The sequence below is a fragment of the Mercenaria mercenaria genome, chromosome 14, assembly GCF_021730395.1.
Source record: "Mercenaria mercenaria strain notata chromosome 14, MADL_Memer_1, whole genome shotgun sequence".
In the NCBI taxonomy this organism is placed as follows: domain Eukaryota; kingdom Metazoa; phylum Mollusca; class Bivalvia; order Venerida; family Veneridae; genus Mercenaria; species Mercenaria mercenaria.
The window spans coordinates 14,537,367-14,565,304 of NC_069374.1; the positions used below are offsets into that span (position 1 = coordinate 14,537,367).

Below are 27,938 nucleotides of genomic sequence, written 5' to 3' on the forward strand. Positions count from 1 at the left end.
TATCTCGGTTCCTTTCGAAAACTGGCCAGATCCCATCATGGGTCCCAGAGTTATGGCCCCTTAAAGGGCCAAAATTTACTATTTTTGGCTTGTGAACACAATAGAGACCACATTTTTCAATCAACTTTAATCAAACTTGCACACAAGTTGTATTTGTATAATATCTCGGATCCTTTTGAAAACTGGTCAGATCCCTCATGGGTTCCAGAGTTATGACCCCTTAAAGTGCCAAAATTTGATATTTTTGGTTTGTGAACATGATAGAGACCACATTCTGCAACCAACTTTAATCAAACTTGCACACAACTTGTACTGGCATAATACCTTGGTTCCTTTCGAAAACTTGCCAGATCCCTTAAGACCCCTTAAATGGCCATAATTTGCTATTTTTGGCTTGTGCACACGATAGATACAACATTTTGCAATCAGTTTTACTCAAACTTGCACACAACTTGTTTTGGCACAAAAATTTGCTATTTGGCTTTTGCAGCCATATAGAGATTTTATTTATGGTTTGATTTGATACGAACTTATACAAAATAGCTTCAACAACAATAAATCTTGGATTCCGTGATGAATCTGTTAGATTCAATCATAGGTTCTGGTGTTATTTTATATCTGATTACCTCCCCTGATTTAAATCAAAATTTATATCAGTTTGTACTTTTAGGACTCATTTGAAATTTCATTATTTTCATTAATTTGACTGAGGCATCAGGGTAAATAACTATGGACTGAATTTATGTCAAATTAAATCCCTTTATTTTAAATTAAAATGGGTATATCTCCGTAACTAATGAAGATAGTGATCTGAAATTTTATTTATGCCATCGGATGGACTTGGACAATAAGTGAAGATACATATTGACTGAATTTATGACAAATTACCTCTTTACTTTTTATGTATATGAATATACCTAGCAGCTTCTAATGAGATTGGTTTGAAACGTCATTTATGTCTTCCATGGTAAGAAATTTCTACTTTTACTTACTTTTCTAATATATTGTGGTAAATGCTTGTACTCTGTATCTTCTACATGCATATACCAATGCATGATCACCTCCCCTGATTTCAATAAAAATGGATTTATCTCAGTAAGTATTTATAGGACTCATTTGAAATGTCATTATTGTCATTAGTTGGACTGAGACAATCAGGGTAGATGACTATGGACTGATTTTATGTCAAATTACCTCCCTTTGTTTCAAATTAAAATGAGAATATCTCCGTAATTAATGAAGATACTGATCTGAAATTTAATTTATGCCATCACACGGACTTGGACAATCAGTTTAGATACATATTGACTAAATTTATGAGAAATTACCTCCCTTTATTTTTTATGTGAATGAATATACGTTAGCAGCTTTTAATGAGATTGGTTTTAAATGTTATTTAAGTCTTCCAGGGTAAGGAATAGTCATGCTAGTACAAAAATGCAGCATTTGAGCCTAGGACCCTCAGACTTGGTGTGGAGATTGGCCCTGACTAGTACATGACCTATAGGTCGAAAGGGACTGTTACAAGAAATTATTTATCCTGATGATATTTAATGTGTATACCTATGTTATCTAAGAGCAATGGTACTCAGGTGAGCGATATAGGACCATCATGGCCCTCTTGTTTGAATTTATGGATTGAAAACCTTAGGTGAGTAAATTCTCATGCTAACTTTTACATGTTCTTTTGGATTTCCGTTTGCTACTATCTTGTGTTTCGTTAAATGGTCAAGAAGATCTTGCAAGGCAGTACGTTTGCAGAAGCAATGAATCTTATGTGAATCTTAACAGCTTCCAAACCGAATACGATGTATCAATCTAAAGAATTTGCATAAAATGTAGTCTTAGAAATGTTTTACATGTATAACATTGATACATATAAAATCAAAATATTTGTATCTATTACTCCTAAACCATCAAGTTCTGCAAACCATTCAAGTTGATATTTATTCCTTTATTTATTCATTGTTATACTGTTTATAAGGCATTAATTCCTAGCCTTGTTCTTCTAAAATAATCCATATGCATCAATACTGCGTGAGACATGAACAAATCCAAACTTTAAGCCAAATCATAGTTATGAGTATTAGAAGCACATTTATCAAATTATTTCACGCAGAATGATATAGAGCTAACCATTAATTAAACTACAAGTTTTGGACATTTGAAATAGCAATTGATCAATGCATGTAGAAAGTATTTCGTAAAAAATCCAATACCCATTAACTCAAGCGCCTTAATTTGGTTTAGCCCAGACATTCATACATCTATGAACACATTTTATCATTTTTGTATCCGTGCACGTTGCCAGCTTTGCGTCAATTCTGAAACGAGACATGCAAGTGTGAGTACTTATTTTCGTATGAGATCATTTCCTATTCGATGATCATAATTTTGTTTCAAAATTAGATAAATGTAAATTTCGAACTTTTTTTCTACAAAATCATAGAAATTTTAAAATCATTCCAGAGACATGATTACTTGAAATTTAAGGGATTGAATCACAACTTTAATTTAGTTTACGGAGGTAGAATAACTTAATATTTCTATGAGCGCTTGTCCAACCAGAAGTTAACGTGACGGTGTACGACAACGTTTTCGATAAACTAAATGTGTTTGGATATCCATTCTTCTGATATAATTGTATGAACAAAAATTATTTCATTTGAACTATTTTTAATCAGCCATTATTTGCTGAAATATTATTCTTTCGCTCTGAATAATGATCATTATTTTATGTTTTTCGGTGGTTTATCGAAATATAACGGTGAATTATCCTGATAAACTCACTGGCCACTCGGTGAAAATTATCAAATCTGATACCCGGATTAACGTCAAAAAGTTTACCGAGCGTACTGAAAGCCGAAAACAATATGACGATGACGTCGTTAAAATGACGTCGTCTTTGCGATACTTCCTGATAAAATTTCCCGCAAATTTCGACATTTTATTGAAATAAACACATTAAAAGTAGAGTTTTAGACATTAAATAAACGGAAAAATTGTTGGTATCGATGTAATATCACGGTAATTTCACTCGTGAACACCAAAAGTTGTTATTTTCACTCGTGGCTGCGCCACTCGTGAAAATATCACTTTTGGTGCCCACTCGGTGAAATTATAACGTGATATTACACCGAAACCAACAATTATCCTCTATATATTCTGCTTCTTTTAATATGTAGTAAAAAATGTTCTGCGGATTGTAAGAAAATGGATGGTGGTAACTGATGTTATTGGGAATATAGTTGGGTGAAAAGTTACTTTTTGTGGCCATTTTCAAAAAGAAATTTGACAAATTAATTAGTAATACCATTTTTTTTCAGATTCCGTTGATACTTTGGTACTTATATACTAAAACTAAGCTCTAAAATTGTTCAAATTTCAGTTGAAAATAGTGGCATCTTGAATTAATCTAATGTTACCATGGAAGCGAAGCCTGTGACTTATATGTCTAAATGTTAAATTCAAAGGCGTTGACACTGGTCTATTTAAGGAATACGGCTCCAACTTTTTATCTGAATTTCAACACTATCAATGAGAGTAATGATTGCAAGTACAATGATTTTTCCATAAAAAATGTCAGACGATGGATACTGGTGTAAGTATTTTAAGCTTTGAAATTGTTTTAAAGCTACATTAACAAGAAAGATAATTTTATTTAATATTTTTCTAAGAAGTTCCGATAAAAATGCAAAATATAAGGTATCTTAAACCTCTATGTTGCCATGGTTTCTTGAAATTTTAAGAAAATAGGATACCATGTAAAATGTTTGGTATTTAGCTCATAATATTGTCTTAATATTCCATGTTGGTCATTCACTGAATGGCAATGAAGCCGTTGAAAAACCCGTTTTCGTACACAGAGAGATGAAGCGAGAGAAAATGCGTTACCATGGAAACACGAGTTCCCCGACATATACATTGTAAAAACCGACCACGACCTAGTGACCTACTTTTTCCTCCCACATGAACTTCGTGCAAATCATTCTTATAATACTTGTATAATACAGCTATTCTTCAAGATGACAGGTGGACAATTTAAGCCCTCCTTGAATTAATATATTTTCACAACTTCATCTGCAAACTTAATCAATAATTCTTTTTTCAGTGTAGTTTCATAAACATAGAATAATAACTATCTTACATTGTAGAAACAAAGTGTGGTCTAAACTCATCTTAATACATCAATGCTGTGCATACTACTACATTAATTTAATACTATATTTAAACATTGAACAAGTTGTCTTGGCCTTATATATGTCACTGTCAATGCGTAACTATAGATACTTGTTTTTTCTCATTTTCTTATTGCAAAGCATGTATAATTACCATCATTGAAATACAAAAGAATACAGTTATGGCGCGTCTTTACTCTTATATTAGAAATCTAACGCGCATACTAGTAAACTTATCAACTACGCAGCAGATTTCTACGGTTAACAATGAAACCGAAATACACTGAAAAGTGTTAAATATGTTCCTTCTCCTTACAATATAAATACATTTGGAGGGTCATGTTCTTCAAACCTTGATAAAAATTGTACTTGAATGGACAGAGATAAACGAAATTAAGATTGTAGCAGTTAATACAGTAAATGACACCAAATTCAATAAATTACTACGGTTTAACTAATTAGAATTTACCCTGGTAACAAGGCAACCTACCTCCTTAAATATTAGATGATAAATATAGTTTACCCTCAATATGATGAATATGATAATATGACAAAAATACAAAAAATAAAAAACAAACAAAAAAAAAAAAACGAAAAACATTTCTTTGAATTTATAACTTATCTAGGATATGTTCAGTGCGAAGCTGTTCCAGATGACTCGGGTCTCCAAACAGTCTTGTATTATATAATCATAATTCATTTATGATTAGCTTACTGTCAAGTCAGGTGAGCTTGTGACCGCTGAGTCCGCTTCGGCGGGTCTCGTAGTCCGTCAACATTTCTAAAAAAACTCTTCTTCAAAACTACTAGGCAGATTTACACAAAACTTCACAGGTTATCCTGAGTTGGCCCCTTTCAAAATTGCCCAAACAATTAAAATCCATGCAGAACTATGTTTACCATGGCAACCGAGAGGAAAATCTTGATAAAAATCTTCTTCTCAGAAACAGTCCGCCAGCTGTCAAATATATTTTGTAGAAATAATCTCTAGGTGACCCTCTATCAAAACTGGTTTAGCAGTTCTATTTCGGAAAAAAGTAAGGCCGCCAAGGGGCGTGGCTTATTTTCCCTATATTGATGTATTGTATATTGTTTCTTCTTTGAAACCTGAAGGGTTAGAGCTTAGATATATTTTGACATGTTGCATTGTCTAATAGACTTCTACCAAGATTGTTCAAATTATGATCTCCGGATCAATATTGGCCCGCCCCTTGGTCCCTTGATTTTACATAGAGCCACACAAAGCTCCATGGCGGGGGTCACTTGTTGTTACTTGGACTACAGGAAAAATGTTCATTTTTCAATTCAAAATTCATAGGTTGTTTAATTATAATTAGCTGAGGATCCTAAATAATTATGACACACATCAGTCCCGTAGAAAGTATTTTGAAATGTTTTCAGACTTATTGGGGGAACAACCAGACTTTTCGTAAATCTTCAGTGTAAAATTTAGAAATTTCGACAATTTTGGCCAGGATTGTTCCTACGCTCCTGCACACATGACTTTTATCTTGCCATACTGACCTATTTTCTTGTTTTATTTATCTCACCTTAAGCCTTTGTGACCGCTTGATGTCAGTCGTGCGTCCGTCAACCATTTAAAAAAAAATCGGCTTCTTCAAAACCACTGGTAAGATCCTTGGATGGCCTCCTTTCAAAATTGCCCAAAAGAATTGAAATACATGCAGAAGTCTGGCTGTCTTGACAAAAAAGATAAAAATCTTTAAAAATATTCTTCTCAAAATTATCAGCCATATTCCAAAGATATTTTGTAGAAATGCTGTTCAAGCAGTTCCATTTCACTTAAAATACATGGCCACCAGGAGGCAGGGCTTATTTTGTTTATATTGCGTTATCTTTGTCTCCAGAACCTGAAAGGCTTAGATACAGAATGTTAGACTTGTATGCTTTCGCCATTTTTATTTAAAATATCAAATTACGATACAAAATATAACACTGGTATTTCTTAAAAAGCAAGGTTTATCCCAATATATCACTGAGGCAGCGGTTATGAAATCAGTATTGGTAAAACGATTGATTAGGTATTTTATTGAACATGATATATTCAATAAATATAATAACAATGTATAATACAATATTACGAGCACAAATACAGTACTAGGTATTCTCACTGATCTGCGATCGTATATTGTTTCAATAAAACAGTTACAGTTACGTCATCAGTAGAAATGCACATCACTTTTCCTGTGGTTTTGGGCTTAATTCTCAACTGAAAACATAAACAGTCTGCCCGGTAGCTCAGTCGGCGGAGAAGATGGAGTTATTCCAAGGTTATTGTTCCGAGTGCTGATTTGGTCGCACTTTGTTCTAACCCTGAGACTCTTATCTTCCCCGTATTAAAGGAGTATCTTTGAAGGTATAAATTCTGATGGAAAACACCATATAGTATAATGCATTTTCTTTATTTTATGAGGTTTCTCACAACTGGTGAAATGTAGTATAATTAAGATTTGTAATCAGATAAGACGTTGGTGTCAGATCGGTAAGTGCAATATTTGTGCAAAGAACAGTACGGACTACTTAAATGTCCAAATGAAAGAAACTAGCAGGTGAAAGTGTTGAGTGACATCTAAATGGATGGATCCGATCCGTCAATCAAACCAATAATATTGGCCGATAAGATAAGGCGTTATCCGTCGATCCGTAGACTTTGTTGCTAGGGCGCCATTGTGTCTCACAAGCTTACCTTAACTAAGTATCTACAGACTGTAAAGTTCTAAATAAAAAGAGTACTCTTCACGGCCATGTGTGGAAAAAGAGATACTTTACATATAAAATGTAGATATGACATCTAGGGGAAAAAAGGAAAAAAGTGACCACATGTAATTAAAACCGAAGTAGAATGCTCATTATCAAGTGTATCATTTCAAGAAATTACAGCTATTTTTGAATTCTTGTTCAGACAGTTGTCACAGGATTTTCATTCAATGCTGCACTCGAGAAAAACGCAATTCTCTCAGGCAAATAAAACATAAACATGTGAACGGCGATCTCCAAATTTCGGCCACATTAAGAATTTTGATGCTAAATGTTCGTGTACTGTTTTTTTTTTCTTTTCTTTTCTTCTTAGAATGTCAGAAGTGATGTCCAATGCATTATCATTTTTAGTTTCAGCCCCACTCAACAGATTTTGTGTAAGAATTTAAATGCTAGATATTCCGTGAATGGATTATTTTTTCGTTTTTGTCATTAAGGATGTCAGAAGTAATTTTGGATGCGCGCCAAGCGTTTTTCATGTTTCTTGCCTTATTTAACGTTGCAGATGGTGCGTGAACCAACTGAAACGAAGAAAGATTGTTATAAAAATCATGTTGGTTGCGTTACCACACTTAGAAAAACCAGTTACAAGAGGGGCCATAGAACAATAACGCCTAATCAACTTAAGTTGCTGTTCTAGTTTTGATACAAAAGTTAACTATTTTTATAGATATAAATATGTATTTTTCATGGATATCAGCATACATTCGGAAGAGTGTGTTTCTGCATCTTTTTTTCCAACTTGTTATGTATATATTTCGGAAAAATGTTCGTGAGTGCGTATGTGCGAGTGCAAAAGTGTTTTGATATCGCAATTAGCAGAAAATTCCGTAAAGATGTATAGACATATATTTCTTAACTTTCTTGATTTCAAAATACAAATCTCAATGAATATAGAATTAACATGCGTTAATGATCGTATGGCTCCTATATCTAATAGCCACTTAGATGTCCATAAACATCATTGTGTACATCTTGTAAGAATTACGTCAATTTGTAGCATTGACTGATCAAATAGTAAGATGATTTAATTAATGACACGAATAAATGTGTCGCATATTGAAAAACGTTAACACCTGCAGATTTCTTACTCGTTCTTTTCAATAAAAACATGTATTTTCAATTACAACTTATAACAGGCACCCTCTACTTGTGATTGACACCGATATGACAATCGATCTGTTAACCGTGATACCTACTGCAAAAGTTTAACTTTTTCCAATCGCGGCACATTCCTTCAGAAGGTATACATAAATATTGCAGAATTTCCACACATAACGATGTTGTAGCTACCGGTATCTGTCGAGTTTCCACAAAAATACAACATATGAAATATAGAATTTACAACGCGCAGGTGTTATTCAGTGAAATCAACAAATTTAACTCTAATTTATTTATAGACATATTTCTTGTATCGTGATTTCTTTTTATTATATGTATCATACTTTATACCAATAGTCTGTGAACATTTTGTGAGTTCCCAAAATAAACAAAATTATCAAATTCTACGACATTCATATTTATGATGACCTTATTAGCACCGACATTTACGGCTACATTTCACCAATTTTTTCATGGAGTTAATATAACCTTAAGTATAATTATAAAATGATTCATTTAGCGCGTGATCCGACAGGTTTTTGATCTTTTTACAGTAATGAGTAGAAAATGTAGACACTTTATTAAAGAGAATCCGTCATAGTGGTATAATGTTTATCCGCCATTTTGGAGAAAGCTTGTGAGACATAGCAATAATATCCAAGGGGGGAGTTCCTTATCAGAAAAATCGGATCTATCTATTGAAATGTAACAATAATACTCGAAGCTTTTCTAAATTTGTCGGCAATTTCAATTCTGTGGATATGAATTACGTTTATAGTACATTTATCCTAGCTGACTGTAATTTTTTTTCTTTATTACGTAATACAATTTTGAGTAGCATACAACACCAAAAAGCTCATACAGGCTGAATTTATACAAATGACTTCTGCTAGAATATACACTATATCAGCTTCTTCTACGAAACTAATACAACTAAACCCATATTAGCTGTCCTCTTAAATAGCCAGTAAAAGAAAATGGCTTACTTTCCTTACGTGTTTTGCGTATTCGATTTATTCATAACACTTCAGCCATAGTCAGTCATGACTAATTACTTCATTGTGTAAGATGGTAGATTCGTACATACACTGCTGTAGGTTTTTCTACAAGCGAGTCTGTTTTCTTGAAGCTTATGTTCGTATTGTTAAAAAAACAAAGACAAATATCAAACAGGGAATGCCACGTACCAAAATCGCAGCCTCCCCAAAACGAAACCTACAGCACGCAGACGTGCACACCACAAACACACACACAAACACGTGCACACACACAAAGCCAACACACGAGGACAAAACGAGCAAAGGAACACGCAAACATACACGCGCACAAATACAAAGCCTACACAGAGGACAAAACGAACAAACAAAGGAACACAGTGGGGCACCGCCTTGGAACGGTCAGTGGCAAAAACACCACTGGGGAGCTTAAACCGGTTTATGGTGCGCACCCAACCTCACTCTTACCCCCACCATGTTCCAAAGACACGGCACAGTGTAAATAAAAGTAATCCCCTGCAGGTGAATCTCTAACGCACGTAATGGAAGTCTTTATTGTTTATGTTGTAGATGTGATCATCCAGTACATCCTATCTTCACCAGACAATATGCTACAAAAAATCGTTTTAATGTAGTAAGTATAGTAGCATGATCTTAATGACACATATATGACATATTTAGTAATCGTAAAGAAAGGTAGGCCCTCTCAGTCATTATCGTTAGTACAAAAATTGAAAAAGCAACAATTGAGAAAGCTTTTCAGGCAATATATAACGATATATGTGTTACACTATAATGAATTCTGACGTTTCATGTGGCAGGAAAGTAATTATATTTCAGAAGACATAGCGCTAATTTTAAACACTGTTTTGTTGTATGAAATTTAATAAAACACATTACAAAACTGATTTATATGACTGGGTCAATTTATTGGATTATACTTCAATATATTCTTGTTTAACACTTTTGGTAAGCTTTGTTGTAGACAGTTATTAAATTATTCTGTGAGAATTTGATACACATTAGTCCCGTAAACTTTGCAATTTTCAGTTAGTAAATCCTAGTACATCAAAACAAAATTAAACTAATGCTTTAAGGACAGGTCACTGGCAAACAAGTGTGATAACTGTGACATTAATCCTAAGCAGAAATCATTCATATTGATTTATAATTAATTTCTAGAGTGACTTATTTAATATCTTTCTTGGATGACCCTATTAAGGAAATTAAATTCCAACACTCAGCGCCTATTCATTTCATGTCCAGATTTTGCATTTTACGAACACTAATCCCCAAGAAATAGTCGTTTCGGCAACATCCTCGAACTTACATGATTTCACAGTACATTTCACTTGTAAATTAATAATAATATATATGCAGTTAGCACAGTTTACGGTACATGTGAGAGATAATTAACCTGAACATTTATATTTCTTCGTAGTTAACACAGGTTAGAGGAGAATACACTAATAAATAAGAGGACGACAGTGGAGACTGGTTAATATGAAATATATCAATTGAATGGATTTATGTTATATCGTCAGTACTGCTCACATGTCGACCTAGGGCGATAAATACTTCATTGATACAGTATTCTATTTGCTTGTGACAAAAATATATTTGTTTTGACGATGGAAAGAACAGGTTTTTGCAAAATTATTACAAGATAAAACCGCTTGATTGACTTACAAGAACCAAGGTCAGCGTAAATATGCTTACGGAAATCCTTCTGAAATCAACTTCTTTGTGGTTAATGCCAAAAGTATATTATTTATACAGCCGTCCATACTTAATTCATTGCCGAAAAGGGATTACATTTGGTGTGTATAATTATTCTGGTATCGTCTGGAATGATGGCAATTTCCTGTTGACAGTTTATTTATACGAATAACGTAGACTTTTGGGAATTTGTTACTGTCTGCAGAACCGTACTGAAAGGTCAAGTGGAAGGAAATTACTTTTGATATATACTTGTCAATGATTGAATATAAATTAGCTCAATTAATTTAAACCGCACACGATATTGCATCGCTTTCCTCTTGTAGCGCACTATTTTTACCTTTATTATTGTAACCATAACACTGTTACAAGTTTAAAGTTACTGTATTTAATTAGATACTTCTTTACATCATTTCATCAGTCTCTAAATGATAATGTAGATTAGTGAACCAGTAACTCCTTAAACGTGTAATCCAGTAAACTGGTAAACGTACAATCTCGTACACATGAGATCTCGACCTGAAACATGTAAATAAACTACTGGCTAGAAATGAGTCAGAACAATAACTATCAATATCATTATATATAATACATATATTATGTCTTTGTCGGCCTAAACGGACAATATTGAATCCAGCTCTTCTTATAATGTTCAACAATTCATTTCAAACAAAGTTCATGATGCGTACATGTACAACATACATTTACTGTGTAGTATGGACAGTGTACTGGTTCACTGAATAATAATATCACAACTATTTACATAATAAAGTATTCTAAGAAATCATTATACAATGAATAAAAGAAATAGTTCCGTCTTATGTTCTGGGTTCACCAGTGCTGCTCAAATGCCTTTTTACATGAATGACTAATCAAAAATACAATAGTTATTACAATAACAACTTCTCAATAGATATAATTGTTTACCTTCATCCAAGAGATGAATGTCTCCACTTTACCACACTGGCTCACTCACTCGTGGCGGTACTGTGCTGGTTAGTAAGACCTGAAACACAGAGGGCCAACCACCATTATAGACATGCAAATTAGAGTAATTAGATGTAGAGAGCGGCAATGCAAACCGAGTGACAGAATATGGACTCCAAACCGGAACGCGGAAACCAATGACAACTTGAATACTGAACAACAAAAAAAACCGTACAATAGCAATAATTACAGGAAACTGACAAAGCAATACATTCTAAAATAACAGATACATACTTCTAAATAATGCACAACATCTCTAATATTGTCTAAGGCCCCAGGATGGAACAACAGGGTTCCCTACAGAAAACAGTCCTGCCCCTTTCACTATCAATCGTACAGTCAGCTGATCCATTAAACTCCCGCTACACTAGCAAAAATTACTACGCTGAACCCTAAACGACCAATCACTACTTGTTTTGTACACAATTTTAACCTTTAACCTCTGCAGTACTACTAAATACTGTATGATTAACCTGTAAAAAATAACACAATCAAATTCGGTGTAGCGTGAAACCTGTAAATCATATTATTGACATTTTAGGTTAGAAGCTACTAAAATTCAACCCTGCTACATTCTCCCCCTCTCTGGAAAATGATGTCTCATCATTTTGAAAAATTTATACAAAATTAAAGGTTATGACAGCTAACTGGGCAGCAAAGTTCTACCTTGTTCCTGTAATGACAAATGACAATTAATACATATTTTAAACTGTACATGAAGTTCTCGGGAAATATAATAAAAATTGGTATAGTTTAGTATGTTTTTTTTTTTTTTTTTTTTTTAATCATAGGTTAAAGAACCACCTTAAGGTAGTATAACTATATCTACAGTTTCCATTTTTATAGTTACAGGAAACCATCTACCTTCCTTTCTCCCCCGGTTAAAAAAATTGGTCCTCACAATTTAATCTCACAAGAGAATGTTAATACCAACTGGATATGTGTACTTCTGTTTCTTTTATATTATCAAACTAGAAGTAAATTAATAAGAACAACTATGGTAAAAACAAATATGCATTATTTAAAATTTATTTCATAATTGCCTCTACAATTCTGTGTGCTACATCTGAAGTTACAGTATTAAGTAGGCCTGACTCCAGAAACTTTGTAAGAGCATCAAGCTTTAAATCCAATGGCCTGTTGTCTATACTGGTAGATTTGCAGACATAGTCTTGTAAATAACTTGGCATTTTGTTGATGTTTTTCCTGTCAGATTTTCTCGGTTTGACTGGTGGTTTGTCTTTTTTTACTTTGTGTGTACGACTTGCTTCTGCGCCTGTAATTTCAACTTCTTGATTCTTGTTTGGTACTTCTTTATGCATTTCTTTTATTGCTGTATCTTCTACTTCATTCTCTGATCTTTTGTTTTCTTCACTACTATGATCATCATAGTGAGTTTCTACCTCTGTTCTTTCATCTAATACATCTATAACTTCTGTGTCTACTTCTACTTCTGCATTTTCTGCTTCTGTATCAATTCCTCGCACTGTTACATCTTTATGTTCAGTGTCTTTATCTTTACTATGAGATCCTAATTCTCTTACACTTGTTTCTTTGTCATATGTTTCAGAGATATGGGCGTCCCCATGTTTCACTGTCAGTGTGACAATTTCATCCTCTGAATCACTAGACTCTGTAGTGAGCTCACATTCTCTCCTATTGTTTTCCTCAGTTTTATCTACTCTGCTTCTTGGTTTTGGTACTGGTCTTTCTAGACTGGAATCTTCATCATTGAATGATCCTACAGGTAGTAAATGATTTCTATGAATGGTTTTTGTGATACCATCATCTGACCTAATTTTGAAAACTGGTATGTCCCTGTTTGGTTGATCAACCACTGTGTAAATGTTTTCTTTATATTTGTCTGCAATTTTGTGTCTTCCTTTAAATGCTAGTACCCGTAGCAAGACTCTGTCTCCAATTTGAAGTTGAGATGCTTTCGCTTTTCTATCATAGTTTTTCTTTTGTTTGTCTCTTGCTGCATCTGAATGTTTCTTTACTATATCTTGTGTTTCTTTTATTTTTTCTTTAAGGTCTTTCACATAGTCTGTTGATTCTTGTTCTACTGCAGATTCGAAAAGTGTGTCGATTGGTAATTTTGGCTTGCGACCAAACATCAGTTCATATGGAGTGTGTTTTGTAGATTCATGTTTGGTGCAGTTGTAGGCAAAAACCAATGATGGTAGGTACTGTTTCCAATTATGTTTCTGGTCTGGTCTAAGTGTTCCAAGCATTGCTATCAGGGTCCTATTAAATCTTTCTGTATTTCCATTTCCCATCGGATGATAAGGTGTTGTACGACTTTTCTGAATTCCCATGATGTTGCAAAGTTCTTTGATTAAATCACTTTCAAAATTTCCACCTTGATCAGAATGAATTTTTGCTGGTATGCCCAAGTTTACTATGAAATGGTTGTACAGAGCTTCTGCTGTGGTTTTGGCAGTCTGATTTTTTGTTGGTATAGCTGTTGCGTATTTAGTAAAATGGTCTGTTATGACAAGAATATTTGAATAGCCACCTTGTGACTGATCCACAGAGAGAAAGTCCATACACACCATTTCTAGAGGATATGTTGTAACAATGTTTATCAAAGGAGCTCTGTCCTTGTTACCTTTCCTCATGGTGCAACGTTTACACCCATTTACCCAGTGTTCAATGTCTGATGTCATACCAGGCCAGTAAAATCTATCCCTGATGAGTGAAGATGTCCTGTCTTTCCCAGGATGACCCATGTCATCATGAAGTCCTTTCAAAACCTTTTTTCTATAGATGTTTGGAAGTACCAGTTGATATATTTCCTGATCATTGTCATGTAATACTTTATACAAAACACCTCTAATCACTTGAAAATTTTCAAAGTTTCTTTTCATCTGATAGTCTAGTTTGTTATACTTCTCTTTCTGTTTAGGGAGTTTGTTATCTAATTTGGCTCTAAGCCACTTCCCAATAAGAAAATCTTCTCTCTGGGCTTTGCGGATCTCCCTTATCTCAACCTGGGCCATAGTCTGTCCTGCCGATTCAGTAGCTTCAATAATATTTATTGAGGCTGATGGAAGAATGTTGACCAAACCTTCCACATATACTGACTTGCAGATTGCTTTAATGGTATCATCTTGTAGCACAATAAATTCCTCATTGTCTTTTGTTAACTTATGATGGGGATATCTGGACATAGCATCAGCATCTGTATTTTTTCTTCCTGGTTTGTATAAAATGTCAAAGTTGTAATTTGCTAAAGCAGATGCCCAACGCTGTCCTGTGGCATCAAGTTTTGCTGATGTTAAAACATGTGTAAGTGGATTGCTGTCAGTATAAACTGTAAAGTGATGTCCTGTGAGATAATCACTGTACTTTTCTGTAACGGCCCACTTTAAGCACAAGAATTCTAATTTAAATGCAGGGTAGTGTTTCTCTGACTTTGACAAACTCCTGCTTGCATAAGATATCACTCTTTTCTTGTTATTTTCATCTACAATGTACAATACAGCACCTAATCCTGTTGAACTAGCATCAACATGCAGTTCAAATGGTCTAGAGAAATCAGGATAGGCAAGAATAGGTGGTGATGTTAATGTTTCCTTTAATTTCACAAATGTGTTTTGTTCAAGTTCAGTCCAGAGCCAAGATTTTGGTTTTGTATTCTTTTTCTTTGTTGTAGGTGGCAGGAGGTCATTGAGAGGTTTTGTAATATTGCTGAAATCTTTGATGAACCTTCTGTAATACCCTGCAAAAGCTAGGAATGATCTAAGTTCATCTGCATTGTTAGGTGTTGGCCATTTTCTGACTTTTTCAATCTTGTCTAGGTCCGTCTCTACACCATCTTCGCTCACAACATGTCCTAAGAATTTGACCCTCTTTTCTAGAAAGTAACATTTATCTGCTGACAATTTTAATCCACATTCAGATAGTCTTGTCAAAATTAAATCCAATCTTTCAAGATGTTGTTCAAAGCTTTCTGAAAAAAATGATCAAGTCATCCAAATATATGACACATATTGTCATATTAAAGTCTCCTAAACACTCCTCCATTAATCGTTGGTAAGTCGCAGGGGAGTTTGATAATCCAAATGGCATTTTTCGGTACTCATAAAAACCAAGAGGTCCTACTGTAAAGGCAGTGCGTTCTTTGTGTTCTTCTTCAATTTCTACTTGATGGTATCCGGATTTCATGTCGATTGTTGAAAAAAATTTAGCTCCTTTAAGGCAGTCAAAAACTTCTTCAATCCTAGGCAGTGCATAGGCATCACGAATCGTCCTCGCATTAAGGGCCCTGTAATCTATGCACATTCTCAATTTACCATTTTTCTTCCTTACTAGGACAACATTTGAGGCCCATGGTGACTTAGACTTTTGTATGACACCTGATGCAAGTAATTGTTCTAAGTGTTGACGAACTTCTTCAATCATGGCAGGGGGTATTCTTCTATGTCGCTGTTTGAAAGGCACATCATTTGTTAAATCTATCCTATGTTTGAATTTATCACATTCTCCTATATCTGTTTCACTAGTTGAGAAGATTTGTTTGTGTTTTTGTAGAAGATGTTGAAGCTGAATGTCCTGTTCTGGTGTTAAAGATGAATTGATGTGAACATCATCTAAAATATCTTTCTGTGAGTCGTTTTCTAGTTTCTCTAAAACAGACTGATCTATCTGTACAGGCTGTAGTTCTGCGATGATTGTCCTTGGTGATATACAGACTGTCTTTGTTGACAAGTTGGAAATATTAACTGTAATTTCTCCATTTCTGTGAAAACTATAGTTAATTACTGAAGGTGTAACATCTACCAAATTGCTGAATATGCATTCCTCTGTTTCTTGTATAATTGCGCTAGTTGTAACATGGTCTATCTCATTATCAGTGAAAGCTCTAATGTTCACTGTAGAGTTTGGTTCAATAATGACATTTGCGGTTTCTGCACTTCTAATGAAAGCCAATCTATCTTTATTTCTTCTAAGTTCTCTGTCTCTAAGAGACATACACCTAAATGCAAGATACCAAGGTGTAAACAATCCTGTTTTTTGTAAGTATGTTTCTCCAAAATCCTTTTTACAATCTTGTAAGAGTTTGTTAAGGATGTTTGTTCCAATCAGAACTGGAATGTTTTTGCTATAAGTTGTTTCTGGTGTTACCAAAAACAAGCATGTGTTTTCATTGCAATTAGGTATACCCTCTGTTGTCAACGAGGTTTCTATATAGCCAATGTATGGAAGTTTGCTACCATCTGCACATTCTACATTTAGAATATCTTGCAGTGGTTTAATGTCAATGTCTTTTAAATGATCTTTATAGAATGTTTCTGTGATGTAACTTATGCAGCTTCCAGTATCTATAAGTGCTTTTGTTTCTATTGTACTGATTTTGACAGCTGTTTCATTTGACTGTCCAACAAGTTGTGGACCATTGTTTTCCGTGCCCAAGTCTGGTCCCGTGACAGAGGCACTAGTTAGTTTTCCGACTGCTGACAAAATCTAGCAATGTGGCCCTCTTTCCCACAATTATAGCACTTTCTTTGCGGCCAAGTGTCTCGCCCTCCATAAGCGCCTCTTTGATTGTTGTTTCTTTGATCCGGTTTGAAATTATTTCCTGCAGTTGGTCTTGTAGGTCTGTAATTACCTCTGCCTCTATGTTCTTGATGTTGATATCCTCTATCTCTTTGGCCTCTTCCCCCACCTCTAAACATGTATTGTTTACTTGTATCTTTAGGTGACTTTTCAGCTTCCAATGACTGTACTCTTGCATCTATTTTCATCAGTAGTTCTTTTACTTCCTTCAGTTCTGATTTGTCTTCCATTTTATTTGTTGCTTTACATGTTGTGTCCTTTTCTATTGTAATATCATTTTCTATCTTGCGGACTTCTATTTTAAATTTATCGTAATCACTGATGGTGTCGAACTTGTAGTTGGCCATCTGTTTAATCTGTGGTTTTAATCCCTGGTAAAAAGCACTTTTTAAAATTTCTTCACCATGTCCTACTATTGCTCCAAGTTGTAGTCCTTCTGCAAATAAATCTTCTAATCTAATTGCATATGAGCGTACAGACTCTGTTTTGTCTTGTTTGCAATTATAAAATTTCCTAAGAAGTGATTCCTTTGTCTCAATCTCACCATAAGTACTCTCAAATTTCCTAAGTACTTCTGCAAGTCCAGCTGTAACCCCCAATCTACGAAGTATATCAGCTGCCTCCCCTCTGACGGAGCGCCTTAATGCTGTCATTATTTTCTCTTCTTTATGCTTTCCCAATAAGCATTTTACTTCATATATCCAAGTCTTGAAGTTTACTTCTCCCTTTCCTATCTCTCCATAAAATATGGATATCTTCGGCAAATTATCCTTTGTTTCTATCAAAGTAGTTGCTGTAGGTGGACTTAGTGGGTGTGTAGTGTCTCTTGCATGCACACATTCTTCTAGCTCCTCTGCACTTTTTATCTTTAGCTTCCGTGCTGCCATGATTAATCTAACCTCATCTGGGGTTACCTCCTCTGTTGATTTGTCTCCTGACTCCATTATGATATGTGTTTTCTTTGAATCCTTTTTCAAGTGTCTATATATCACTAATATGGTTCAAAGTAATTGCACTATCAATCACAAGTGTCACTATCACTGAATGTTATTTACAATTTGATACAAGTCATTAATTTATTTATATGTGAATGAAACACTTCAATAACACATGTAATTTTATTACTTTTCACAACGATTTTCAATATACAACTACAATTTTAAATTTCTTTCAACACCTCACAACTTCTCACAATGAATACTTCACAACTTTTCACAACATAGATTCACAACTGTCTCTCTATGTATACTTCACAACTTTTCACAACACAGGCTTACAACTATCTCACTATGAATAGTCTTTCTCAAAAGTGTACACAAAATTTTTTTTCTAAGTGTGCACCATAGTATGTTTTAATAAAATTCGCGACAAGTGAACCACGCGTATACGTTTGTACAACACAATCTGTAATGATGTAATTTACCAAAATTCTCTTCAAGATCCAAGTGTAATTATGTTTGGTTATATTATTTATACCCAAGTACCTAAGACTTAATAGTACAAAGTATTATTGTATTATTAAAGAGAATAAAATACTATACTTTATTTATTTATTTATTTATTTTTTTTTTTATAACTTCAGCTTAATAAAGCTGTAAACAGAGTTGAACTTCCTTAACTCACTGTTCAAAATCAAATAAAATTAAAATTTTAACTTAAGTTTAACTTTTTTTTTTTTTTTTTTTTTTTTTTTTTTAAAAGAATTTAATGTGTATTTGTTAAAGTTATTTCCAGAATAAATCTATGAGTTAAATCTGGGCTTAATTTCTAACTAAATTCTTCTTTAATTTCTTTATATCACTGTAATTATTACTAACTTAACTTAGGTTTAACTTTTTAACTTAAGTTTAACTTATTTATTAACTTAAATGTGTACTTGCTTAATATATTTTTAAGATTATGAGAAATTTTGTTTTAATTCCCTAAAGTTAACTTTATTTACTGAAATCTTAACTTAAGTTAACTTCACTTAGTTTAAGTTTAACTTAACTAATTAATATTATGATTCACCTCAAGATAATTTTAACTTTATGAACTGTGTAAGACTGAACTTGGTAACTTATGTTGTTAAATTTTTTTAATTTATTACAAAAGTGAAAATATTCTAAAAACTTTTTCGCTAAATTATAGACAGAGTAATAACTAGATCTATACTCTTTATTACCACTAAGTTATAATATAATTTGTTTCTGTTGTACAGTGTTGTCGTAGATCGCAACCGACCGAGAAACTTAAACGGCGAATGATATTTGCGAATTTCAGATATAAACTACACTGCAGTTTACATCTAAACTATATATTCTGAAATTATTAATTAATTTCAGAACAACAATTTCTTTTCACTTGAAGTTTTAAATCTTTTCTAAACGGCTATGACTTGTAATTTATTTTCTTTGAAAAGAAACACAAGTCAAAAAGTGTTTATTAAATTGACCCAAACTTTGATAAATCTGTGTCAAGATTTAAATGTTTAACAATTCAGCTGGAGTACAAAATCCCTGAAAATGAACAAACTATTTTAATAAGAATATGTTATACAGGTTTTAATACTGCATCAAGTTTTATTTTCTTTGCAATAAATAAGTACACTATTTATGTTCTCCTATCAGCTGATTTAAATTCAGCTATACTACCTGACCTAATTTTCCAATAAACCTACACTAGTGACAGTTCAAAGGTTGCTTGTTATCAGTCCACCAATAAAAATCCAATAATGTACATAAATACTACTACACCTGGCTTTATGAATGAAATTCCAATGGAATTATATCTGTCTAAAAGTACATGTAAACAAACAAGGGGAGTATCCAGTATTCTGTCACCCTTTTTGCACCACTGACAGAAGATGGAGTAGGAAAATATAGAATCCAGAGATTAACCAATGTTAGTAAACATGCAGAGTTATCAGTGCAGTGACCACTTGCTTACTCCAAAATAATCACACCAATATTTTAATAAAAATAACCCTGGGATTCACTACTTAATAAAGATTTTTTTTACCACACTAAAATATATGTATGGAATGCCTGTTCTGTCAAAATTATTGAAACTTATTTTTCTTTCAGAAAAAAATTAATTACTTCAAATAGCTCGAAATAATTTCCTTAAAATAGAACTGAAAGGTTCAGAAATTTAGAGTACTTGACATATACAGTTGGCTATTATTATGTAATAAATCTGATCAATGTCCTTGTATGAAAAAAAATCCTAGAGTATGATCAAACTGATTTATAGCTCATTAACTTATTTGTGTACCAATGCTTTATTAACTTAACAAGTTTTCCAAGATTTCTCTTCAGAAATACTGTGATAACTGTAGATTTATTTGCAAATGAAAAAATTCAGTGAAATCCCAGTATAAGATGAAATCTTAAGTACTAAGCTATATTAACTCACCAACTTGTTGAACAGCACTGGACTTGAACACTATGTACCAATACAGAAACCTTAAAAAATGTCTTGACCAAATGTTTACTAGAGTTTTAATCTGTTAATCGTTTGTAAGTGCACACTGTAGAATCTTGTTATGTTCACTGTTCGAAAGATTTCGTCATCCTGGAATGTTCCGGAAGTGTATTCGTCTGGATTCTTCGTGCATCGAAGATAAGGTCCTTGATTATCTCCCTGGAGTTACTGGAAATACGGTATTTGCAATGTTCTATTGAATAGTTGCCTGTTACTGTTATCTTTCAAATATGTGTATTTAAACAGTCTGCTATCATTGTACCAAGTTGTCTATAGATTATAGCATACTATTTACTGTTTTCTCCTAAATATGTTCTATCACAGCTACTTATGTGTTTCTATCACAGTACAGTTTTGTGATCACAGTTATTATCTTACTGGAGTGTTTCTTTCACAAAAACTGTTGACTTTTTAGCGTTTCTATCACAAGAACTGTTGACTTTATAGCGTTTCTATCACAAGAACTGTTGACTTTATAGTGATTCTATCACAGCACCCATTCTAAATTATCTTATAGTCTTTATTGCTTTTCAATCACAGCACCCATTATACTTGTAAATTATTCAACTTTGTATACCCTCCAGCAACTTATTGTCTCAATGTTCTTTTAAAATTCTGTTTAAAAATTTTTCCGGTAAAAAGTAAAACCGTATTGACTGTACTGTGCAGCATTCAATGTTTCTAAGGTACCATCTTGTCCTACCAGAAGTAACCGCCACCAGGTAGAATTTTCAATTGTGAGTTTTTTTTTTACGTTGGGCGCCAATTTGTAACCATAACACTGTTACAAGTTTAAAGTTACTTTATTTAATTAGATACTTCTTTACATCATTTCATCAGTCTCTAAATGATAATGTAGATTAGTGAACCAGTAACTCCTTAAACGTGTAATCCAGTAAACTGGTAAACGTACAATCTCGTAAACATGAGATCTCGACCTGAAACATGTAAATAAACTACTGGCTAGAAATGAGTCAGAACAATAACTATCAATATCATTATATATAATACATATATTATGTCTTTGTCGGCCTAAACGGACAATATTGAATCCAGCTCTTCTTATAATGTTCAACAATTCATTTCAAACAAAGTTCATGATGCGTACATGTACAACATACATTTACTGTGTAGTATGGACAGTGTACTGGTTCACTGAATAATAATATCACAACTATTTACATAATAAAGTATTCTAAGAAATCATTATACAATGAATAAAAGAAATAGTTCCGTCTTATGTTCTGGGTTCACCAGTGCTGCTCAAATGCCTTTTTTACATGAATGACTAATCAAAAATACAATAGTTATTACAATAACAACTTCTCAATAGATATAATTGTTTACCTTCATCCAAGAGATGAATGTCTCCACTTTACCACACTGGCTCACTCACTCGTGGCGGTACTGTGCTGGTTAGTAAGACCTGAAACACAGAGGGCCAACCACCATTATAGACATGCAAATTAGAGTAATTAGATGTAGAGAGCGGCAATGCAAACCGAGTGACAGAATATGGACTCCAAACCGGAACGCGGAAACCAATGACAACTTGAATACTGAACAACAAAAAAAAACCGTACAATAGCAATAATTACAGGAAACTGACAAAGCAATACATTCTAAAATAACAGATACATACTTCTAAATAATGCACAACATCTCTAATATTGTCTAAGGCCCCAGGATGGAACAACAGGGTTCCCTACAGAAAACAGTCCTGCCCCTTTCACTATCAATCGTACAGTCAGCTGATCCATTAAACTCCCGCTACACTAGCAAAAATTACTACGCTGAACCCTAAACGACCAATCACTACTTGTTTTGTACACAATTTTAACCTTTAACCTCTGCAGTACTACTAAATACTGTATGATTACGCTGTAAAAAATAACACAATCAAATTCGGTGTAGCGTGAAACCTGTAAATCATATTATTGACATTTTAGGTTAGAAGCTACTAAAATTCAACCCTGCTACATTATGTTATATAAAAGAGCCGTGCCATGAGAAAACCAACATAGTGGGTTTGCGACCAGCATGGATCCAGCGCAGTCTGGTCAGGATCCATGCTGTTCGCTAATGGTTTCTCTAATAATAATAGTCTTTGAAAGCGAACAGCATGGATCCTGACCAGACTGCGCGGATCCATGCTGGTCGCAAAGCCACTATGTTGGTTTTCCCATGGCACGGCTCAAAAAGACTTTGACCAGAGTAATTGATGTTGGACATTTGAGACAGTTTGTCTCGAAAATGAAATAAAAGGACAGATCACTATTCTATGAGAAAAAGGGGCGTTTACACAATTACTCAAAGTTCAAGAATTATGCGAATATGGTGTGAAGGAATAAAACACGAACATATCGGCGTATTTATGCCTTGAATGTTAAATTAGCCATTATAGCATTGTTATGAAAATAAATTCAAAACATTTCTATCTGTCGAAGTCGTGTACTGTACACATATTCGCTTGTTTATACCTACCTACTTATCTAGACTATTGAGCTGTGCAAAAGTCAATGATTTGAAAACACTAATTACTATTTCCTTTGACCTTATCTATAGATACACGTGTTTTAGTCGTCGTCAAACAAACAACAAATTATCGCAGATATGACAAAATCTGAACTTTCTTGTAAATGTCCGTCTGGTAAATGTATTGCGTTAACATGTCAAACGATATCAATTTTAACTTTTTAACTTAATATATGAAATACCTAAAGTTCAATATGATTACAGATCATCACGTCCGTGTCCAACCCTGATTTTTATACACAAGAACCTCTTTGGACAACCATGCAAATTCAATTAATCTTAAAATATGACAATGCTAATTGCCTTTAATGCATAACGAGACTGATTGATTTAAAAAAAAAAACGACTCGGTTGCTCAAGATATCATTTCAACCGATACTTTATGTTAAATCCGAAATCGCTCGGGTTTATAATTAAACGTTTGACACTGTCTGGACATATATTTTCTTATACTCTATATTTTCATGTTCTTGTATCCTTCCCGGATCAAGTGTGTTCGAATGGCATTTCGTTGATGCCTTTCTTTACTTTTTCACTTATCAAATATATATTCACCTCTTCGGATTGTGAATTCAATTCGCTGTCCGTTGGCCGTTTTTGGAGAAGAAATATTAATTGGTAGTACGAAAACGAAGCATCAACACTCTCAGCCTCACGTTTCTCATAAAAAATCATCAATAAATGTTACAATGAAACACTTCCACGATATCAAACAGTATTGTAGCAAATTAAGAATCTTTTGAAGCAAACACGTTCTCCGGCTCAGAAACAGCTTACTGTTATGTACGAGTCTGTAATTACACTGCTGCGTCAGGATATTGAACAAACAAATATTCACTGTCATCATTTATTACTTTGTGTTAGTTTGTACTAAATGAAGCGTCAGTTAAATTGCTTCCATTTCAAATATTGAGTTTGAACTTCTGGAAATAATGTGACCCACATAACAAAAATTGGTGCATTACAACAAGTGCGACGACTTTATTTTCTGTCTCAACATGGGTATGCAACATTTATCTATAGAAACGCAGTTGTTTATTACGAAACAAAATACATAAATCATTCTGAATAAAATGTAGTGCATGTAGCTGTACGAATACAATGGAAACAAGTGAATGAAGTATTGCCATGCAATACAAAGTCCCCTACTGGAAGGCACCTAATTTTCTCTACTGCAGTATAACATAATGAACTGATATCTGTCAATGATGTATAAACAATATTGTACTACATATACAATATGTTATAACAACACACTTGGATTAAAATGTGCATATATAAAAACCCGCAGTTGTTTTCATATTGATTTTTTTTGGCTAATTATAAAACTGTTATCATGTAAGTTATTTATAGTAACAACAAAGGGAAATTAATCTTTAAAAAAAATCTATATAATATAAGTCCACAACAAACTCTTTACCAGGTAGAGATAGGTCAAAATACACCTAAAAATTGGATGTAACATGCATGCTGTACCACAGAAAAGTGGTCTCGATTTTTCTCTACCGCCAGTATTAAAAAAGTTACAATAAAATCTATTTATAGTAAAAACAAAGGGACGTAATTCTAAAAACAAGGGTGCCTCATGGTGGTGAACATTTGTTCCAAGTTACATCAAAATCCCTCCATGCATGAAGAAGAAATGTTCCGTACAAAGTCATTCTTGAATTTGACCTTTGACCTCTAAATATGACCTTGACCTTAGACCTAGGGACCTGGTTCTTGCGCATGACATGTTGTCTCATCAAGGGGAATATTTGTGCCAACTGATATCTAAATCCTCTTTGCATGACAAAGTTATAGACCGGACAGGAAAAAATCCTCTTGACCTTTGATCTCAAAGTGTGACCTTGACCTTTAAGCTAGGGTACTGGGTTTTGCGCATGACATGTCGTCTCATCATGGGAAACATTTGTGCCAAGTAATATTAAAATCCCTTCATGGATGGCACAGTTATGGACGGGACAGGAAAAAAACTCTTTTGAACTTTGACCCCCAATTGTGACCTTGACCTTTGAGCTAGGGGTCCGGGATTTGCGCATGACACATCGTCTCATCATGGGGAACACTTGTACTAAGTGATATTAAAATCCCTTAATGAATGTCAGAGTTATGGACCGGACACGAAACAGACCCTGTTCATGCTATGTTAACATTTGACTGCTTAGTGTGACCTTGACCTTCGAGCTAGGGGTCTGAAAGTTGTGCATGACACATCGTCTTATTATGAGGTACATTTCTGCCAAGTAATATTAAAATCCCTTCATAGATGGGAGAGTTATGCACCGGACAGGAAAAAAATCTTGTTGACCTTTGACCTTCAATTGTGACCTTGACCTTTAAGCTAGGGGTCCAGGTTTTGCGCATGACACGTCATCTCCTCATGGGGAACATTTGTGCCAAGTAATATTAAAATCTCTTCATGGATGGGAGAGTTATGGACCGGACAGGAAAAAAGCCTTGTTGACCTTTGACCTCCAATTGTGACCTTGACATTTGAGCTAGGGGTCCGGGATTCGTGCATGACACATCATCTCATCATGGGGAACATTTGTGCCAAGTAATATTAAAATCCCTTGAAGGATGGGAGAGTTGTGGACCGGACAGGAAAAAAACCCTGTTGACCTTTGACCTCCAATTGTGACCTTGACCTTTGTGCTAGGGGTCCGGGTTTTGCGCATGACACGTCGTCTCATCATGGGGAACATTTGTGCCAAGTAATGTTAAAATCCCTTCATGGATGACAGAGTTATGGACCGGACACGAAATTGCGGACGGACGGACGGACGGACGAACGGACGGAATGACGGAAAAGTGCATTCCTATAGTCCCCGAAACTGGTTTTCAACCAGTAGGAAACTAATAAATGAAATATGTCATAATCATCCAAAGGTGTACCTTTTTAAGTCGACTGTTATCAATTGATCATGACCGAGTTATGTTTTCTAATTTTCAGAAAAAGCCAAACTCTCACTTGCTGTATATCTTAAAAGCTATACATCTAAAGACTGCGGAACTTAAATGTTAACTACGCAATGAAACATATGAATTCCCTCGATACACGGGCGAAATAATACAGAATAGATATTTCTAAACACTTTGCACCTAACACACTTTGCACCTAACACAGTTTCAATGACAGTTTACCTTCTGGGATTGTTCTATCTGCAGACACGGCATAATCTGGTATTTTCATTTCTACGACCTAGAGAGGATTTTTGTTTAAATAAAAATCTTTGTGGAAAACTCTCGGGAATCTGGGTCTACCTTCTACGAAAGTTCAAATATTTGTATTAACATTTATGATAATATTCGATATAGTAAATCCCTCAACTAATGTAGTTAATTTATCCCTTATACAATGTGTTGTACCTGATTGTCATACGTCTGCTAGAGTTGTTCTTTTTTTTTTTAAATATGAACTGTCTGTTGGTAACTGCCAACCAGTCTCAATTTTAAATATACATGTAGGTAAAAATACAATTTCTAAAATTCTTGAAGTAGTGGTTTATCTTACTTTACCTTAGATAAGAAGAGGCCCTAGAACTGAGCCCTAGGGGTCTCCACATTCAATACACGAAGTAGATGAAAAAGACACCTAAACACCAGAAAGTTGCTGTCTGTCAGACAGAAATGATTTGAACCACCTTATTATGTCATTACCAATATCAGATGCTTGAAACTTCATCAAAAGAAAAGTGTCAGAGTCAAAGTAACTCTTAACAGAACCATTACAACGGCATTACCCTTACCATTTTCATACTTCCAAACCCCAGGGCTCAATTCTGGGGCCCTATTTCTCTTTTTAATTTACGTTAACGACTTATCATCAGTAGTGAAAAATAAAATTATATTATATTTTGACGATTCTGGAATACTTTTTTCTAGCAAATAGTTATCCGATGTAGAAAATGCGGTATCTGAAGATTTATTCATAGCATTGTAAGTCAATGGCTTTAACATTGCATTTTGGTAAAAAAGAGTTCAAAGTGGTTGTTTCAAAACACAAACTAAGGTCTTAATCGAAATTAAATGTAACTTGTAATGGTACATTTATTGTCGCAACCACAGCTGTGATTGACCTTGGGATTACTATTGATCAGCATTTGTCTTTTGTTGCAATGGCCGAATCAGTTATTAAAAAATCCAATGCAAGGTTAAAGTCCTTCTCTTGCCCAACAAACTATATAACTGTGACCGAGTGGTCGAAATCTTCATGTGAGGAAACCAGCTGGATTACGGAAGGTCGGTGGTTCTACACAGATGCCCGCCCATGATGAAAAAACACGGAGGGGCATCTAGAGTCTTCACCGCCATCAAAGCTGGAAACTCGCCATATGACTTGTAATTGTGTCGGTGCGACGTTAAACCCAGCAATACAAAACAAACTAAACAACTGCTTGTTATGTCCTTACTTCAGTGTCAATTTGATTACGCTTCTTATACATGTATCTGATATAAAAAGTCTTAAGAAACAAGTTACAAACGTCTCAATATGTTATTGTTATTTTGTGCTTAATCTTGTTTGAAGAGCCTAGTATGTAGATCATGAACATTTTAAATCCATAGATTTGTTGCCAGATAGCAAGTCTTTTGAGTTGAACAAATTTTGCAATGT

General features: G+C 34.2%; 1 long non-coding RNA gene across 1 annotated transcript; it reads right to left on the minus strand.

Moving 5' to 3' along the window:
* Window positions 1-11,146: 11,146 nt before the first annotated feature.
* Window positions 11,147-22,762, minus strand: LOC123555117 (uncharacterized). The gene is made up of 5 exons (XR_008366979.1): window positions 22,428-22,762; window positions 22,133-22,211; window positions 20,717-21,723; window positions 11,699-11,777; window positions 11,147-11,290 (listed from the first exon to the last, which is right to left on the minus strand). It is a non-coding gene; the product is annotated as an uncharacterized LOC123555117 (long non-coding RNA).
* Between the last annotated feature and the right edge of the window lie 5,176 nt (window positions 22,763-27,938).